Genomic DNA, 8,036 nt, shown 5'->3' with positions numbered 1-8,036 from the left:
GGATGAGCTCGCCCCCGTAAATATTCACCAGTGAAGGTGATGGATATAGATCATGATTATGATCAAGTTTATGATGAGTACAACTCGAGTTGGGGATGCATGACAGAGGGACAGTCCAATGGTTAGCTACCAGGACTTGTCGGGTTGGCTCTATAACCGACAGATGATATCATCAGCCACTAGGGACAGGCATTCATCATATGCATACTATATGAATTGTTTGAGATTGCCTATTTGACTGCATATTACTTGCTAATTGTCTAAATGCCTTACTTGTTCCTAATTGTATATTTCTTGCTTGATATAACTGTGTTTGCTATATTATACTCCTGCTGGTGGTTGGGAGGTCTGAAGGAATTGGAAAGGGAAGTAATAGTTAGACTGAAGTATCTTTAGTCAGGTGCCCTTTATGGTTTAGCTTGTTTATAAGCTTTGATATTATCTGGAGGAAGTTCTAGGATTGCCTTTGGCTTTCCTCCATTATTATGTATTATATATGTGGAAGCTGTTACCATGCTGAGGACCTCTGGTTCTCACCCATGCGGATTTTGTGGTTTTCAGATACAGGACGTGATGTTTCCCGTTGAGGCATGCTGGAGACTTCTATAATTGCGAAGATCCTTTGTTCTCGGGGCTATGTTTTGGTTTATATGTTTTGCTTAGACACTTTTATCTCCATTAAATAATACAAACTGTGATGACTCCTCTTATGGGAGATTTTGGAGAATAGGTTTTATGTATTTGTGTCCCTTTGGGTTTCCTTTGGGGTTTTCCTTATTTTATCATATGTATATATTGCTATGCTCGGACCAGTTATCTTCGCAGCCGGATCTTGAGTCTTGATATTCCTGTTTTTGACACTCCTTTGTATATATATAATCTCGCGTTGGTTTATCCTTATTCGTTACGTTGTCGATCGGAGTGTTGCGCTTTAGAGTTGCGATGGTTTTTGTTTACCCCTTTTTCTACAAAGGCTCCTAAGTATAATCAATCATTCATACTACTATATGTACTAAATTTTTATTTTAGAGGTCGTAATACCTTGCCATCTCTGAATTATGACTTAAGCATAAGACTCTGTATGGTAGGGTGTTACATTTAACCAAAATAATTACAGTATATTAATACATATATAATATATTTTTTTATCTTAAACAATTTTTAAAAAATCACTAATAATTTAAGTTGTATTTAATTAAAAAACTAAGTTTTAATTTAATTGTTAATTAATTAACTAATATAATATAAATAATTATCACTAATTTTTTTAGTGTATTTATTTATTTTTCATACTAAATCAAATTTAACAATATAATTATTATTATGTGTTAAGTTTAACAAAATATTTTTTAACATAAAATACAAAAAAAACTATTTATATTTTATTTTGAGACAAATATAATATAATAAGTGGTATATATGTATATAAGTATTATTTTAAAAAAAATTGTGGGAGCAAATGCCCGCTCTATATTAAACGTGGGTCCGTCTCTGGCTGTGAAAGAAGATGGGAGTTGTGAATAGGTAAGCGGCGATGGACTCAGCAACAACATGACAGGAGCTATGCGGTTTTTTTGTGAAGAAGTCGAGAAGAAGAAGATTTTAGGTGAGGATGATTGAGTTTATCTTGCATGGCTATAGAGTATAGATTGAAGTTATGAATCATGTGTGATGTGAGGCAAATTTTAATTACTAAAAAGTGTTTATATGTATATATTCGGGGCGGGTACATCCTAAACCCGACCATACTCTGTCTTGAGCAATATCTGCCCCGACTCGGGTCAAGTTATTACCCTTTTCATCCAGGTATGGACGGGTCGGGTACCTGCGTATTCGAAAACTCTTGCCAAGTCTAACCACGTATTGATACTCCATTTATTAAGGGTTTATCATAGCCAATGGATTGTTATATACACAAGGCGAGATTCTAACTCCTAACAGTTGTTTAATCGGACGAGTGAGATGATCACTTAACAAACTCAAATTGATTAAGACAAATACTAATTATTTTTAATATTTTAATATTAAAAATTTTGAGAGTTTGATTTTAATTATAACTTTATAAAATATTTATAATAATAATTACTATATATTATTTAATTTTTTAATAAAATTTTTAATATAATTTTATGTATTATCCCGTACAAGGTACGGGAACATACACTAGTTTAAATTAAGAATTGATCATTCTAATGACATCTAATATAAAATTTTTAAATTGACTATAAAGTACCAAAAGTTGAGTAAAAAATTATTGTGGGGTCAAATTTAATAATTTAATGGGGACAAATAAATATTATTTTTATATACTACTCAAAAAAATTTCAATTCGTAGTGGGGGTGATTGCCCCCACACTCATATACATACAACCGTCCCTGCTTTGTACCATATACCAAAATTTATGTGTGATGCGTATTTCATTGGTATAATATATAAACTTTTACATATAACATACAAATTTTTATATATAAAACATAAATTTTTGCTGTGAATATATTTTGTTAGTTAGATGAGTCAATATTCTGAATATCTAGTCCTCCAAAAATTTATGTGATGCATATCAAGATTTATATATTATGCTTATGCGTATTTCATTAGTTGGGAGAAGAAGATGAGGACGACGAGGACGATGATGATGATAATAAAAAAAATGAGGAGAAGAAAAAAAAACAATAACAATAACATAAAAAAAGATAGTAGTGGTGGTCACCATGACGATGACATTAAAAAAAGAAACGTGCAAAAAAGGTAGAAGACCTGTGTTAAAAAAAGAACGCATGAGAAGGCTTCAGTTAAAAACTTAGTTCAAAAAATACTTATACATGTAATACTTAACTAAACTAGAATCAACTTAGATATATAAAAGTCCTAACAAAAAAGGATCCCGCTAGGGAGATAATGGACTATTTGTCTTTCGAACTCTTTACCTTTTGGATCTAGCGGTCTAATACCATATCATGATACCACTCATTTCAAAAGCTTCAATTGATGAGAAAAAGTAACACTAATGGTTATATCTCTAATACTCCATAAATCTCCATTGTACACATTGTACAAGTATTCCATTGACTCCTCATAAATATGAGATGTGTGTAAAAGAATATAACCCAACGATAGAAAAATTAAATCCATTTTATTTTATCTTTTTTTGTTTGGAAAAATCCTTCTTATTTTATTCAAGAATAAAATTATATTAATTTATATATATATATACTAGTGAATTGTCCCGTGCGATGTACGGGTATGGTAAGTTTAATAAAAATTATTCATTGTGAAAGTATTTTATGTTAATAACATATGTATAAGTGTTCTATTATAATTTAGATCGTTTGGTGAGATTGACTACAATTTTAGAATTTGGTGAGATTGACTATAATTTTCGAATTTTGGCTTTTATCTTGTAATTTTAACTTTTGTTGATGGTTTTAATATCCTTTAGCAATATGAACTGATGAAAGATAAAGTTATTATTAAAAAAAATAATAAAAAATATAATCAAACTAATTTGGTGATGGTGCTAAAAGAATTATTTTGGTGTGATAAAACAAATTGAAGGAGGACAATATTTATAATGTGAACAACTATCATGACTTTCACAAAAAAATCCATAATAATGAGAAAGAACATAAAGATAATTATAATGTACAATTAAGATGATTGATTCAAAGAAAATCATGATAGATAATTGAAATTATGAGTAATGATATTGTACATAAAAAAATAGGTAGAATATATGAATTTAGGTGACACATATAACTAAATATGAAAACAAAAAAATAATGATGTAAATAGTAAAGTAGATAAAAAACTGTAATAGAATAGTGAAAAAAGGAACAAAAATGTATAATTCAAAGAAAGGTTAAATTATTAAGTGGAGTACAAATTTATTAAAACAAATTAGTATAAATTAAGTGGCAAAACATTGATTGAGCTATTTTATGCGTGAAATGAATGAGAAATCAGTGAAATTAATCCAATAATTTGAAGTAACAACTAAATATATAATTGTGATTAATACTACAAAAATTATATACGACATGAAAGTGTTAAATTGTGCTTAAGAATATAAATTTGAGTTATCATAGCAAGTTCAATATTAATGGATATATGGTTTTGGTGCATTTAGTTATAATAACTCGCTTTATATTTAGGCATACAGGATGATACATCTAGTAGGAACATATTATGAGGATTACATGATTTTTAAGTAGTATATAAATCAGTTAAAAAATTATCATAACCCTCCACAGAGTCATCTGATAATTAGAATGCAACAATTTCGTAGTAAAAATTTGGATACCATGTAAGAATACAATGAAAACTATGTATTCTAGAAGAAAAATTAATAAAGAAATAGACATTAATAAAGAGAAAAATAATGAGTATGATAATTAAATTACTGTATTCAAATAAATATATCCATTACATATATAAATAGAAAAAATAATGAGAAATAGAAACAAATTAACTGCATAATGAATAACCAAAAAGATCTATAATATTTGATGGATGAGAAAATCCTAATAAATACTAAATACTTAAAACTTCTAAATTTATTGATTTCTCATCATCAACAGAGACGTCAAATTTGACCTTACTCCCTTCGACTATAACATGTTGAAGACAAAATCTGCACCGTTCCTGGTAAGAAAAATTTCTGATGATGTAGAACCTCTCCAAACAAAGTCCCATTATGAAAGAAGGTCCAACCTTTTGACGTACATTGACATAAGAAATCTCATTTGGTTTCAACCTTTTGACGTACATTGACATAAGAAATCTCATTTGGTTTTTGTATATTGTAAGCAAAGTGAATATAAGAGAAAAAGAGGTTAAAACCTTTTGGTGAATTGAAAATGGATTTCCGGCAACAACAATGAGGTTCTGGCTTTTCTGCATAAACAGCTACATACCAAAGAAAGATGCATATGCATAACAACAACAATATTTCAAATATTACCAAAATTAGAAGATATACATTAGATTAAATAATAAAGAACATACATAACTCGTCATCGCAAAACATTACGAATCTGTGATTGAAGCAGATCCCCTACAAAGCTTTGTGTTTCTGCCTGATAGTGGGGTGTGTTTCAATAAAGTGAACGAAGGAGACCAATAAAAACTAAAGAAGAAGAGAATAAGTGAACGGAGGAGAAAAAAATAATGGAGAGAATCCTTTTTTAATTGAGGAGGAAGAGAAGAGAATGGAGAAAATTTTGAATTTGAATTCAAAATTACAAAAATTGAAATTTCAGAAAAGTGTGTACATGTAAAGCAAGCTTAAAAATAGGATAGAAAAACTTGACTAAGTCATGAGATGTGAAGTGTAATGAAAATGGTTTCATGTAGGAGTGGTATGGTAATGAGGGTCATGATGAATAATGAATAAAGAGTTAAAACATTAATATCTTGATAGAAACTCAGAATGAACATAAGGGATGACACGTTGGAATTCCACTACTGGAATAACCTTCTTTTCAAGGTATGTTATAGGATTGGCAAGATCTTGTAACGGATTCTAGCCCCAAAGCCCGAATGTTGTGACATGCATTGATTTCAAGATGTGTAAGTTCCTTGCATTCGGTAGCAATTGCTTCCAAACCCTTGTGACTTAGTAAATAGCAGTCACTTAGTATCAGATTTCTTAACTTCTTACATCCATTACCAATGGCAAACAAACCTCTGAAATTAACCATTATTCAAAGAAAGAAAAGTACTAACTAAAGCAGGAAAAAAATGAGAGAATTCTTGGCAGAATCCAAAATTTAACAATTGCATACATGAGGAAAGATTGTGCAATTGGATGAAACACTTTAGGGTCGGGGAAACGGAGCTAAATAAACAATATAACTAAGTTTATCTCACTAAATGTGGTTGAACAGTATCAAAGCATTCATTTACATATATGGTGCATTCTTTCTAATTTACAATCTTCAGTGATCATTCTTGCCTATAATTTCATTGTTGACTATCTGGTTAAAAACCCTAAAGAGAATGCAAGTCAGAACATATGATAGTAAAGGTGCATTCCAAAATCCTAAAGAGAAATTGTATATGAGCAATACAAAATTTATGTCAAAGAGCATACATCTTGTAACGATGATAGCATTGCATATTGGTTTTTTGTTTTCCTGCAGCTCATCTCTTTATGTGAACATCCATACAATCAGTGAGGTTCTCTGCCAAATCAAAATCAAGTTGCACCAAGAAAATTATCATAAACTACAAACCCAATTAATTAGCGAGCTTCAGACATGGTACACCCTTGTTAAAATTTCAGATTCATCTGTTGTATTTGGTCTTCAATCCATGTTGCTGGAATTTTAAACACATTATATAAAACTAAAAGAAGTAAATCATAAGATAAATCCATCCTAGGCTTTCCCAACCAATATTAGTAGTAAGCTGTAATAACCCTAATAATAATAATAAAGCAAAATTATATCTATCAAATGGAAAAAATTAAGTAATAATATATAGGCAAATCAGCACACAGCTCTTTGAAAGCAAATAAGCAAGAGAAAGCACATGATTTCAATGGAAATCAAAAAGAAAAAAGAGCATAGAACATTAAGTACAACGGAAAAAAAAGAGCATAGAACATTAAGTACAATGAAGTACTGAATCTTCTTACTCACTTAGTTGCTCAAGGGCTCTCCTATCAGATTCATCAGTCACGTAAGCAAGTTTTTTTTAGAACTTTAGTTATTTTTCTAGAAAACAGAAAGCACAATGCACGCAATGCAAAATGGTTGATCTCTAAACTCTCATTATGTAAAATAATTGGTTCTCAAAATGAAAGAGTCTAAGAAAGAACTATCTTAATTATATAGGAACAGAAGCTTTGAAAAGAAAAACTGAAAAAATGGATTAAATGCATATATTTTCCAAACATATAATTTTTTTAAGATAAAGAGACAAATTCATCATGTCAGGAAAACAAAAAAAAAAAAGCAAAAATTACCTTAAAAAATATAGCATGTGTAGTTAAGCTAAATCCGTCGACGATCTGCCAAATTTGAGGGCTGTACTCTAGACCAAACCAATGGATACGGGGTGCAAAGCGGTCACTACCTGGGAGAACAAACAGCTTCAGAACCTAGACAGAGGAGTCCACCTATCACCGAATCAGCGAGAACCCAGGCGGCAGCGCGATTGCAGGTCTTGGGATCAACGCACATCAGCGGCGGCATGAAGGCGGTTCGGAAGCATCTGCAACCACAGCTGACTAAATTGACGATGGAGTGCATCGACGACACAAAGCGTGAGAAGTGAGGAAAATTTAATTTATCAGCTGGGGTATTATGGTTAATGGAGGCATTTGAATGGCTTTTTCATAGTAGAAAAAAGGGAGAGTAGGAGTGTGAGGAAGAAAAATTGAATAAATAATCATCTGAACATTACATATTTTGAAATTTGAAATTTTTAAATTTGATATTAGGTAAAGTAGACACGATTGGATGGCAAGGGAAATGGACAAAAAGAAATGCATGAGAATGAGTCAGACTTATAGGAAAATGGACCATGTGAACAACATATATTAGGATGCACATTAAAAAGAACTTGTGAGAATTAATGCGGTGTAGGCCACGTTGGAATTTCACTAAAGGAATAACCTTCTTTTCAAGGTTTATATATATATATATATATATATATATATATATATATATATATATATATATGTTATTTCAACAGAGATCAAGTCCAAATAAAATTATAAAACAAAAATCTAAGATTTTTTATGTAAATAAATAAAAAATAATTATTTCTGGACGTATGCAAAATTTGGGTAAAAAATTGCATAAATTCATAACTAATAATATTTTACATTAGGGTATTGCATTTTGGAAAGTTTATAGCATTTTGCACAAGGGACATGCAAAATGGGCTTTTACATTTTGCATGAAGGATATGTAAATGCAAACTATAACCTTAGTCGAGCGAATGAGTACGATGTGGTAAAATCAAACTGTTATCAATAGCATTGTAAATGCAAAGAATTTGGAATAAATGCCAATTGATGATACATGTC

General features: G+C 30.5%; 1 long non-coding RNA gene across 1 annotated transcript; it reads right to left on the bottom strand.

The window, feature by feature from the left end:
- Positions 1-5,844: 5,844 nt before the first annotated feature.
- On the bottom strand, positions 5,845-7,421 carry LOC112702683 (uncharacterized). The gene is made up of 2 exons (XR_003154227.3): positions 6,969-7,421; positions 5,845-6,319 (listed from the first exon to the last, which is right to left on the bottom strand). It is a non-coding gene; the product is annotated as an uncharacterized lncRNA (long non-coding RNA).
- Between the last annotated feature and the right edge of the window lie 615 nt (positions 7,422-8,036).

This window comes from Arachis hypogaea, chromosome 7 (assembly GCF_003086295.3).
Source record: "Arachis hypogaea cultivar Tifrunner chromosome 7, arahy.Tifrunner.gnm2.J5K5, whole genome shotgun sequence".
NCBI lineage: Eukaryota > Viridiplantae > Streptophyta > Magnoliopsida > Fabales > Fabaceae > Arachis > Arachis hypogaea.
Note: the sequence above shows the minus strand (reverse complement) of the source record. Positions and strands in the feature narration are given on the sequence as shown.